Source organism: Macrotis lagotis, chromosome 1 (genome assembly GCF_037893015.1).
Source record: "Macrotis lagotis isolate mMagLag1 chromosome 1, bilby.v1.9.chrom.fasta, whole genome shotgun sequence".
Classification (NCBI taxonomy): Eukaryota; Metazoa; Chordata; class Mammalia; order Peramelemorphia; family Peramelidae; genus Macrotis; species Macrotis lagotis.
The window spans coordinates 762,190,614-762,202,114 of NC_133658.1; positions in this window are offsets into that span (position 1 = coordinate 762,190,614).

The following is an 11,501-nucleotide window of genomic DNA, read 5'->3' on the forward strand; positions in this document are numbered from 1 at the left end:
GTCTATTTCTTGACTTTTAATTTTATGTTAAAATTAATCTCTGCTCACCTGGACATAGGGAGGCACTATCCCAACCTTCAGTTTTTTGTGTGCTTCTTTTTTTTCAGAGCTACTTCTTGGGGTCTTTAAGTTTCCAGTGTTTTTTAAGGTAGTATAATATAGGAAAACTAGTAACTGCTCCCCTGGTTTGTGCTCTGGTCTTTTCCTTTAGAAAGGTCTTTGTTCTTTTGCCTTAGAATTTTGACCAGGGTTTCTACACTCTTATAACCACTCAGAAGAACTCCTAAGCAAGTACAAATACTTATCTCTACCTGGAAATATAACACAGAACTGCAAACCAGAATTGCATATGGGAAATACTGTTGCCAAACAATGCCAGGCCCTATACCCAGTGTCAGCAAAGGGTCACCTGTAATCTTTTTTTTGATCAGTTATCCAACCCTCTTACTCCACCTAGACTGAAGCTACTCCTACTGTGATTGCCTCCAAAGCTCAACTCTAGTGCTGCATCTACATGTCCTCCTAGTCAGCTCCCAGTCTGATGTCAGAGACCTTTCTTGTCAATCTCCTATGTTCTCTTAGTCTGGGAAAAATGTCTTACCCCAATCTTTTATTAGTTTTGCCACTACAGAATTAGATTTGATATGTTATTTTAAAGTAGTTCAGAGAGGATGTTGGGAGAGTTACTCCTTGTACGCTACCATCTTGGCTCCCATTTTTCTATGTTCTTAAAAATATCCACTTCTGAAAGAATTTTTTTCTCTAATTGCCTAATTCTCTGACTATCTGGTTCCTCCCCAATACTTTATGCAAAAGAAAAGGCTCGGGTCAACCATATTTTCATTCTCTTCCAAGATGAACTTGTAACTTTACACCATGCATCTACAATGACCTCACACTGGGTGAGGTCCCTACTTCTGCTTCTTTTTGTCTATGTTTCTTCTCCTATAAGATAGTAAAATTCTTGAGATCAGAGACTTCTTTCTTTCTGCTACTGTCCCCAGAACTTAATACAATGGATAACACATAGTATACATTTAGTAAAAGGCTTATTGACTTGACTTGAGTGAACAGTTCACATCCATGAAGCAACTTATACTCTTGAAGAAGCTGGCTCAATGAGCAGATACAGTAGCCCTGAAATAGGCACTGGAATCAAGGATTTATATTCTTAAAATTTGAAATGTATTTTTTTTTACTTTTTAGTTTTTCTTGGGTTTTTTGCAAAGGCAAGTGTAGAAATATGTTTTGCATGACTTAACATGTATAATGACTATTATATTGTTTACCTCCTCAATAAGTGGGAAAGGGACTGGGGAGAAGAGAATTTGGAACTCAAAATAAAAAAACAAGTATAAAAATTAATTTAAAAAATAAAATTTAATACAGTGATCCAAGATAATTCTCAAGGACCTGTGATAAAGAGTGCTATCCACCTTCAGAGAAAGAAGTAATGGAATATGATTGCCAATTGTTTGAAGCATACTGCTTTTTTTAACTTCATGTTTTTGACTTTTTTTCTATGTCATTTTTTTTTAAGGTTTGTTCAAGGCAAATGGGGTTAAGTGGCATGCCCAAGGCCACATAGATAGACAATTATTAAGTGTGTCTGAGGCCAGATTTTAACTCAGGTACTCCTGACTCCAGGGTTGGTGCTCTATCCACTGAGCCACCTAGCCGCCTGCATCTTTCACAACATGACTAATATAGAAATCGATTTTGTGTGATTGCACATGTATAAAACCTATATCAATTTGCTTACTGTATCAGAGAGAGAAAAGAAAAAGGAGGAAATAATTTGGAACTCAAAATTTTTTTTAAATGTTTTATATATAATAGGGGAAATGTTTTATTTAAAAAATAAAATCAACCAGTGGATTTGGATGAAAAATGTTTCTTTTTTTAAATCTCACTTAATATTTTATTTTTTCCCAAATACATGACTTCTCTTTTGGTTCTTTTGAAAGATCCTTTTGTAAATGGTCATGTGGATAGAAAGCTACATCATTAAACCAAAGACAGATTTAGGAAACCTCAGATTTAAGTAGTATGACTAACATATACCAGTCGGGTAAGCCTCAGTATCCTAAGCAAATTTCTAAGGCAATAATTTTACATTAGTAAATAATTAGTCATATTGTAGTAAAACAATTAGTCATGTTGTAAGAGAAGACCAGACCCAAAGGAAAAAATATGGGAAAGTACAAAAAGAGAAAAGTAGTATCATAAATGTGCATTCAGACTCTATCAGTTCTTTCTCTGGAGGTAGATAACATTTTTCATCATGAATACTTTGGAATTGTCTTGGATCATTATATTATGGAAAATAAATAATTCATTCACAGCTAATCATTATACAGTATTGCTGTTATTGCATACAATATTCTTGTAGTTCTATTTATGCACTTTGCATCACTTTACACAAGTCTTCCCAGGTTTTTCCTAAATCAGTCTGCTCATTATTTCTTATAGCACAATAGTATTCCTTCACAATCATATAACACAACTTGTTCAGTAATTCCACAATTGATGGTTATGCTCTCAATTTCTAACTCTTTGCCAATAGTTCCTCCTCCTCCTTTGCTTTTATATCTTTGGGTCACAGATCTAATAGTTGTCTTGCTGGATCAAAGGGTATTGACAATTTTATGATCTTTGGGAAAAGTTACAAATGGCTCTCCAGAATGGTTGAACCAGTTCACAACTCAAATCAAATGACCCAATTTTACCACATTCCCTCTAATATTTATTATTTTCTCTAAGGCTATAAGTTGCAGAATAATCCTGGATCCTCAATAGTAGAGATAATTTCCTCACTGGAAATTCCCTAGACCAATGATATCAAATTTAAATAGAAATAAATCCCTATAGGTTACATATTGAATTAGAAAAGTACAAATTAAAGTTAATTTTGCTCTATATTTTTATTTATTCTGTTAAACATTTCCAAATTACATTTTAATCTGGTTCTAGCCACAAATGGCTATACTGCTGGCTACATGCATCTGGAAACAGCAAATCTGATACCTTTCTCCTATACCAATAACATCAAAGGTCTTATCCAAAAAATTGTCAACAAACTATTGTCTTAATCAATTCTGTAATTTTTTAGGTTCCATTTACTCCCCCATCCTATTTACTGAGCCACAAATAAGTAGGTGTGCTATTTTAGTCAGAAAATTAATTCATCTTTCTCATCTATCAGTAGCAGGCAGTTTCAACTCTCAGACACTATAAAGTGGGCCATTAATTATTATTAAGTCAGTCCTTTCTCTTCCACGATCTCACTCATTTATGAATACAGTCTATTTTTATTCATTTTTTCTTAGATCTTCATAGGAAAGAAAATTTCACCCACCTCTTTTATAAATTCCTTTAGTAATTAGCAAAGTTAGGAAATTTTTCCATGTATCTGACTTTAACTTTTCCTGATGCAATTGCAATCCATTTCTCTGTTTTTCCCTTGGTAGCTATAAAGACAAGATGCATGCCCCTGAACTGCCCCATTTGTCCCCTATCAACCCCAACTTAAGAATTTGATTTATACCATTTTCCTTTTCAGAAGACAACTTAGAAGTTGGCCAGTGAAGAAAATCTTTTTTTGTGTAATGAAGTCCAAAGTTACCTTCAGTATTTCATTAATAATTCACTTTGAATTTAAGAACACCTAAATTTATTTTCTTTAGCTAAATTAAGCCATCCCAGTAGCAGACTTTGCATCTTCTAGGACAAATGCAGCTATCACTGAAGTTATATGTTTGCTTCAATAACGTTAATTTCTAAAACACTTCCAACCACTTATATAAGGCAGATTTGTTAAGCCCAACAGGGCCAAGCCCTCTGACAGAAGACTTTCTCAGAAAGCCCAGGGTAGAGCCAGAAATGCTGGAGAATTTTCTACTCTAACAGTCAGCTTCTTTCCCGAGTCAAACTGAAATCTAAAGAACATTTTTCCCTGTAGTAAATGATACCATGGTTGAACACTTGACTTGCTGGAAGTCATGCTGTCCTCCTGGCTCCCAACAAAGGCATAGCAATTATGTCACTTTGTTTACATGGAAAGTTACTAGTTAATGGGGTCTCAGAAATTCCTTTGCCTTCCAAGCATCTCTGGGAGCTAAATAGGAAAGGAAAATAGAATTAACTTCTTCTGGATAAAGAAAAAAGAAGAGATGTTAGGATTACATTCATACTTAATAAAGCCTAGTAATTGATAGATGGATGTAGATGTAGATATAGACATAGGTATAGGCATAGGTAGAGGTAGAAGTATAGATAAATATATAGATTAAATTAGATTTGCAGAGCATGAAACTAAGAGGGCTGGGAATGAAGAGATCAACATTTTCTTTTTATCTTTTATCTGTACCTTGGGACAAGCCACAGAATTTTACTAAGTGTCATTTTCTTTAGCTATGAAAGGAGGAATTTGGATTAAGTGATTTTAAAGGTTGCTTCAATTCTCATGTTCTTAGACAATGTTTAGATTATACTTGTGAATTCAACAATGCCCATTACCTAGAATATTGATTTTTAAGTGATATATTTTGATACAAGTTCTTTATAATGTCACTCTATGACCCAGACATAGAAATGCAGTTTTGGGGGCAGTATGCTCCCACAAAATTTTGTCCCCTTATAAGATTTCACTTTATTATTAGGCCTTTCCACCTCAGATTTCTGAGCCTTCTCTTGCAACTCCCATGGGGGAAAAAGGAGCAGGGAAGTAATTTCAAAAGGAAGGATCCAAGGATGAAGATTTTGTTGACCCTGCAGGACATATTAATTATAACTCTTTGTCAGGAGTACAATCTATGTCCTGACTTCAGGAAAATTGGTAACATGGCCAGGTACACAAAATTTTCAGGACTTTCATAGAGGAGAATTAATGAGACATGGGAAGACACAAGGGAAGGACACTCTGAACTTGTTCCCTGCAACTGTGCTCATCTGTTATGAATTCCATTCTTTATAGTCCCCACTCCCTCCCAGCATTATATGTCTCTGTAAATGCAAAGGTAAGAAAATTCATTTCTAAACACCAGCAGTAAAGATCCTACCTCTCCTTGCTTAGATGTGTTATAGCTGAAAGTCCCTTTAGCATTGGTAAGAGGGTTATACATTTCCAGGGAAATCTGCTGCTGTTGCTACTGCTGCTGCTGCTGCTGCTGCTGCTGCTGCTGCTGCTGCTGCTGATGATGATGATGATGATGATGATGATGATGATGATGCTACTGCTTGCTGATGCTGATGATGCTGCTCCCTTCCTAATTAAGCAGCTAGGTGGTATAGTAGAAAGAGGCTGAGTGTGGATTCAGAAAGACAAGTTCAAAATTGGCCTTAAACACTTACTATCTCTGTGACCCTGGTAAAGTGCCTTAACCAGTTTGCCCCCAGGTTCTTTACCTGTAAAATGGAGATGAGCTAGTGATAGCACCCACCTCCCAGTGTAGTTGTAAGAATCAAATGAGATACTATTGATTAAAGCATTTATCACTGTTATCTGGCTCATAAAAGGCATTTTAAAAAAATTTTACTCCCTCACCTTCTTGCCCCTTAAGTCTAGTTGCTCTGCCTTTTCTCTTAATGCTATCTTATTATTACTCTGATTATTTACCCAACCCCTGTATCAAAATTTTACATTGTAAAATCTATCTGACATTTCCATAGCCCTTTAAAGTATACAAAGCACTTAATATACATTATCTCACTCTAGCCTCAAAAAGTGACTAAGGAAGTTAAGTGGCAACCCAATAATTATTTATAAAATCAATATGCATATATTATATATAATGAATTTATACACATATATATTTAAATTTTTAGTCTGAAATTTATAAACCCTGAATAAAATTAATAGTTTCACACATATACTAGGACAAAAAAAGTAGTATATAAAAGTGCATCTCTATTATGTATAGATTCCTCAGAAACTTCTTACTTAAATATATAATCATTTTTCTTTTTAAGTAGATAATAAGTTTACATTTTAATATTCAAAGTTGTTCTTCCTGTCTTTGATTCCTTTTTTTTACTTATGACCTACTATCCTTTAAAGGTCATAGAATATGAATATAAATCTTCCTCTTTCCACCTCAATGTCCCTTATGAGGTAAAGCATTTGATCAAACTTTAACATCAAAAGTCCTTTAAAAAATCATTATCATTATAAACCCCTCTCAGGGCAAAGAAATCAAAAGAAAATAGCAGGATCACCATTATGACCATTAGGTAGAAATTTGGAAGTTAGCAAAGAATCACTTTACTAGGCTAGAATTGAGGGAATGGTTTAATAACTGGACAGGGGACTCTTCCACAAGAATCACTCATTGATTTTAAATAATTTAAAAGTCCTTCAGGTTAGAAAATCTTTAAAGTCATGCAGTACAGCAGACCAATTGCTGCCAGGTTACCCAGTATAGCCCATTGCATAGGCAGACCAAGGTAATCTGAAGTGAATTTGATTGTATCTATGATAAATGCCTATGGATAAAACATAAAGCAGCTTTGAAATATACTGAGCAAAGAATAAACCTCCTCCAGTATTCTTAGTAGGAACCTGACTTATAAGACCAGAACAGTGATATGCTGGTAAATATTTAACAATCAGAAGCAATTCACAAACAAAAATGTATACAGTGCACATTTAACTTTTTAACCTATATTTACTAACATTTTCTCCATCATGTTCTTAAGTCTAAACCTCCCCAAAACAACAAATTAAGCTCTGTCTTGTATCTCTGTTGATTTCTAGGTGCAAGTGCTCACACAGAAAATTTAACAAGAGGTTCGCCTGATATGGCGCAACCTCTGATTTTTATCCCCAAACCAAAAATATGCTGTTCATCTACACCATCAAATACATGGTAGCAATGTGTATGACAGCTCACCCACAAGGTAAGGGCTTCTAGAGAAGTATGACTATCCATGAAGACATTCATGCTTTTATGTTAATACAAAAGAATGCATTTATACTTTGACCTTCAAAGTTAGGAGGGAAGGAAACTGTCTATCACCAGAGAAAAAAGTCACCTACAAGAGACATTGACATCTGTTCCTTGGGTAGGGTTATGGGATTGATATTTGCCTTCTACCATAAATAAAATCATTTTTCTTTTCAATATGTTCCACTTTCTTTTTTTAATATGTTGGTATTCCTCAGTCAGTTTCTGCTAGTGGCAGTTATCCCTGTGTGGGAATTGTTGCTTAAAGAAGTAGGCACTCCAGTGGGCTTTTTGTTGTTGTTTTATTTTAAGACATGCCATTTTAAGCTACTGAGATAATATGCAACTCTTCAAAAGGCTGCTAGACTTGGAGATAGAACATCAAAACAACTTGCTTGCATATGCATTATTAACTCTAACTCATATCCTTAAATTCATTCATAAATTCAATTCTTCTTTGTCTTCTTGTTTTCATTGAACTCATTGGATTCTTAGTGGAGTCACAGAATAGAAGGGCAATAAATTTTTGAAGAAAGCAACTGCTGTTACTAGTTATGATAAGGACACCTGTCTCCTTTCCCCTCTTAAGCTAATGTAGTTGGCCCTTATATTGGAGATTTAACTGTATTGTCAAGAGGAATAGAAAAAAAAAATCAAGTAAGAATTTTGTGTGTCAACATACAGTTTTAAGGAGTCTAGTTAAGTCGATAGTTTTCCTTCTGTTCCTACATTGTTTGGATGAACCAATTCAAAATAGCACCTGCTATTATGTGTGAGGTACTGTGCTAAGCCCTGGGGGCACAGAGATCAAAAATAAAAGTAAAAATTGTTTCTCCCTTGAAGGAACTCCTGTCTGTGAGACCTGCATACAGTGGTCTGTACCACAAGCTTCAGAAGGTCTTAAGGCAAAAAATAAAGCAAGGGGCTCTGCTATACCCTTTCCACTTTTCTTGGTAATGTCAATATAAGTAGCCATAGAACCCTTGTTGTTAGAGGTCATGAAATCCTGATATAAAATTCGTCAAAACACTCACTTCAATAGTTCTTATAAATACTATAGTTAGCTTGTTATAACAAGTAAAATTTACCACCTAAAATATATATCAAGGCGCAGCCAAGTGGTGCAGTGAATGGAGTATGAAGCCTGGAGTCAAAAAGACCTGAGTTCAAATCTGATCTCAGACCTTACAATTTGTATGATTCTGGGCAAGTCATTTAACCCTATTTGCCTCAATTTCCTTATCCATAAAATTATCTGGAGAAGGAAATGGTAAACAACTGCAGGAGCTTTGTTAAATGGGGTCACAAAATTTGGACCCAACTAAAACAACTGAACAAGAACAAAAATACATCAAATAAATACTAAGTATAAATTCCATTCCAGGACAAATGTCCTGTCCTTTATAAAGGGAGACTTTCTCTGTATAAAACAGCATGGCACAATGAATAGAGCATTGGGCTTAGAATTAATAAGACCTATATTTAAATTCCAACACTTCTAAGTATATGACCGTGAGTATGTCATTTAACTTTCCTAGGATTCAGTTTCCTTACCTATAAAAAGAAAGGGTTGGATTATTAAGACTCCCTTTCAAGTTCTGGCTCTATGATCTTGTCATCTTCTCTCAGTCTTAGTTTCCACATCTGTAAAATTAGAATGAATAAAGTGCCTATCTTAGAGGATTTTTGTGAAAATCAAAAGAGATGATATATACACAAAGCACTTCAAAAGTCACAAAGTGACATAAATGTTTATATTTGTTACTATCATTACTTTTATCATTTACCTCTTCTTTCCCTATTGAGGACTTCCATTTCTGCAGTTCAAGTTCCTAGTTAACAGGAGTATTCTTGGAAAAGAATAACTTGAAGAACAAACATAGAGACTAGAAAAATCATTTATTTTCCTCTCACTAAATATTTAATTGCCCTAAATCAATTTCATAAATGAGAGATTCAAAACAATCTAATAAAATTTATTCATTATCCAGTTATAAAAAATAATCACACATATAGATAGATGCACAAGTTGATACTTGTGAACACAAGCACAAAATTGCAGATTTTTGGTTTTTCTTTATCACTCTCCTTTCAAAAGGAGATTTTCTGTCTAATTATTTCCATTTCGCCTATCATTGGTATCTTGGTGCTTTGACAAATGCATTCACTTAAAGGCAAAACATATGTGCCAAGAAAATTACAGTTACTGTCAAATTTGAAGTAATCTGTGAGTTTACACTTTTCTATTAAGAGCCCAGAATATGAAGATGCTGTGATGAGTCCAAGATCTCAGAATAAAACTATACTCCCCAGGACAGTGTCTGACAGTCCTCCAAGTCAACAACCCTTACATGACGTTAAATATATCCTCATCACACAGGTATTACCTCCCTTCTGCACCTTTCAACAGATTTGGCTTTGATGTCAAGAAAAGTAAGGTTCAAATCTTGCCTCTAACAGTTACTATCTCTGTGCCCATGGGAAAGATAGAATCTCTCTGAGTTTGTTTCTGCATCTATAAAATAGGAAGAACAATATCCTTTTCACAAAGTTTGTATAGGTGAATAGATTCAGAGCTAGGAAGAAACTTAGAAATTAGTGAATCTAGCCCCCTTATGTTGCAGAAGGGGGAAAATGAAACCAGAGATTTGTGAAAGAGCTTTATGACAAGGTCAGACAAGTTATGTATCTGGGCAGGATTTGAACACAAATCTCCCAACACTCAGTACTTTTTCCACAGCATTAGGCTACATCTCCAGGAGGGATGAAAATAAACTTCAAAGCATTATACAGGTGTCCATTATGATCTGCAGGAGATGAGTCTCAAATGGCATTTTACACTGGTAGATTTGTCTATTCTGTCGCTTTAATGAAGAAGAATTTATTTCTACACCAATTTCAAGGTGGCTAAGAAAAGGCTGTAACATGACCCAAGAAGCCTTACCAAGAGGGAAATATTTATCTCCTGCTTGACGAGGACTATGAGCCCACTGTGGGTCTTCAGTAAACCATATCACCTTCCCCTTTCTGTTTGCTGCCTCCACCGCAATGAGAGCTTAGACAGTTTTTTAAGATGCATAGGCATTATAAATTCACAGCAAACAAACTAGCCAGAGATTAATACCAATGGCAACAAAATATAACAACAGTAGATATAAAATATACAGCCGGAAACCACCATAAACAGCAGAAACTGAGCTTTGCAGAATATACCACTGCTCAGTTCATAAAAGACTGAATGCTGTCAGCCAGCCACAGGAGGACAATCAAATTGACTTTCCCAGACCAGCATGGCAGTTCATTGATCAGACCGGTCAGTTCAAACAGTATTGGCAAAAGGGAAATAGAATCCCTCTCTATGGACGAGAAGGGAAACTGAATTGGACTATTTGCCTTTCCCCAAACTTGATACTCTTGAGTCTGGGCATTTCCATAGCCATCTGTTCTATCAGAAGTATTCTCTCATCTCTTCCTCTAGGAATCCTTGTCTTGCTACAAGATTGGCTGGTACTTTTTCTATGATGCCTTCCCCAGTCATCCCAGTTGTCAAGCTCATCTCAAACAAAGCTCCTGATTTCCTCTCACTCCATTGCAGTGTCTCTACAGGTAAGTTGTTTTGTATGTGCTTATATGTGTTCCTGTCTCCCTCAATAAAATATAAGCTTCCTGAGGACAAAAATTTTCCCATTTTTGTATTCATATCCCCAGTGCATAACTCATACTAAGTAAATAATAAATGCAGATTGACTGATTGATTTTTGGTGCTTTTTCCCTCATATTTCTTAGTACCACACTTATTTGCATAATAAGATATAGCCCCAAGAGAATATAAATTTCCTCCAGGATAAGAGACTGTTTCATTTATGTTTTTGTATCCTCAATATCTCTTTTTGTGAATCTATCAAGAGTAAATGATTGGGGAGGCTAGGTTGCACAGTGGATAGAGCACTGACCCTGGAGTCAGGAGTACCTGAGTTCAAATGTGGCCTCAGACACTTAATAATTGCCTAGCTGTATGATCTTGGACAAGTCACTTAACCCCATTGCCTAAAATTTTTTTAAAAAGGTAAAAAAAAAGAGTAAATGATTTACCTAGGTTCTCATAACTAGTAACTGTCTAGGGTCTGAGATTATATTTGAACTCAGGTCCTCCTGACTCCAAGGGCTGGTGTTCTTTTATCTGCTTAGAGCTAAATTCAAATCTTGCTTCAGATACTTACTAGCTGTATGACCTTAGGCAAATCACTTAATCCTGATTGTCTCACATCCAAGGCCATCTCCAGACATTCTGATTCATATCTGGCCATTGGACCCAGATGGCCCTGGAGGAAAAAGTAAGGCTAGTGACTTAGCCCATCATTCCCTCACTCAAATCCAGTTCATTTACTTGCCATAGCATCACCTCCCTGCTGATGAAACAAAGTACAAATATCATCCTCCTAAACATTTAAAACATAGTTGGTCATAAAGAAAGGCTTATTAAATTGCAATAGATTAAATTAGAGTTAGACTGTATTGTATTGGATCAGAATAGATTTTACTGAATTGCACTGAAAA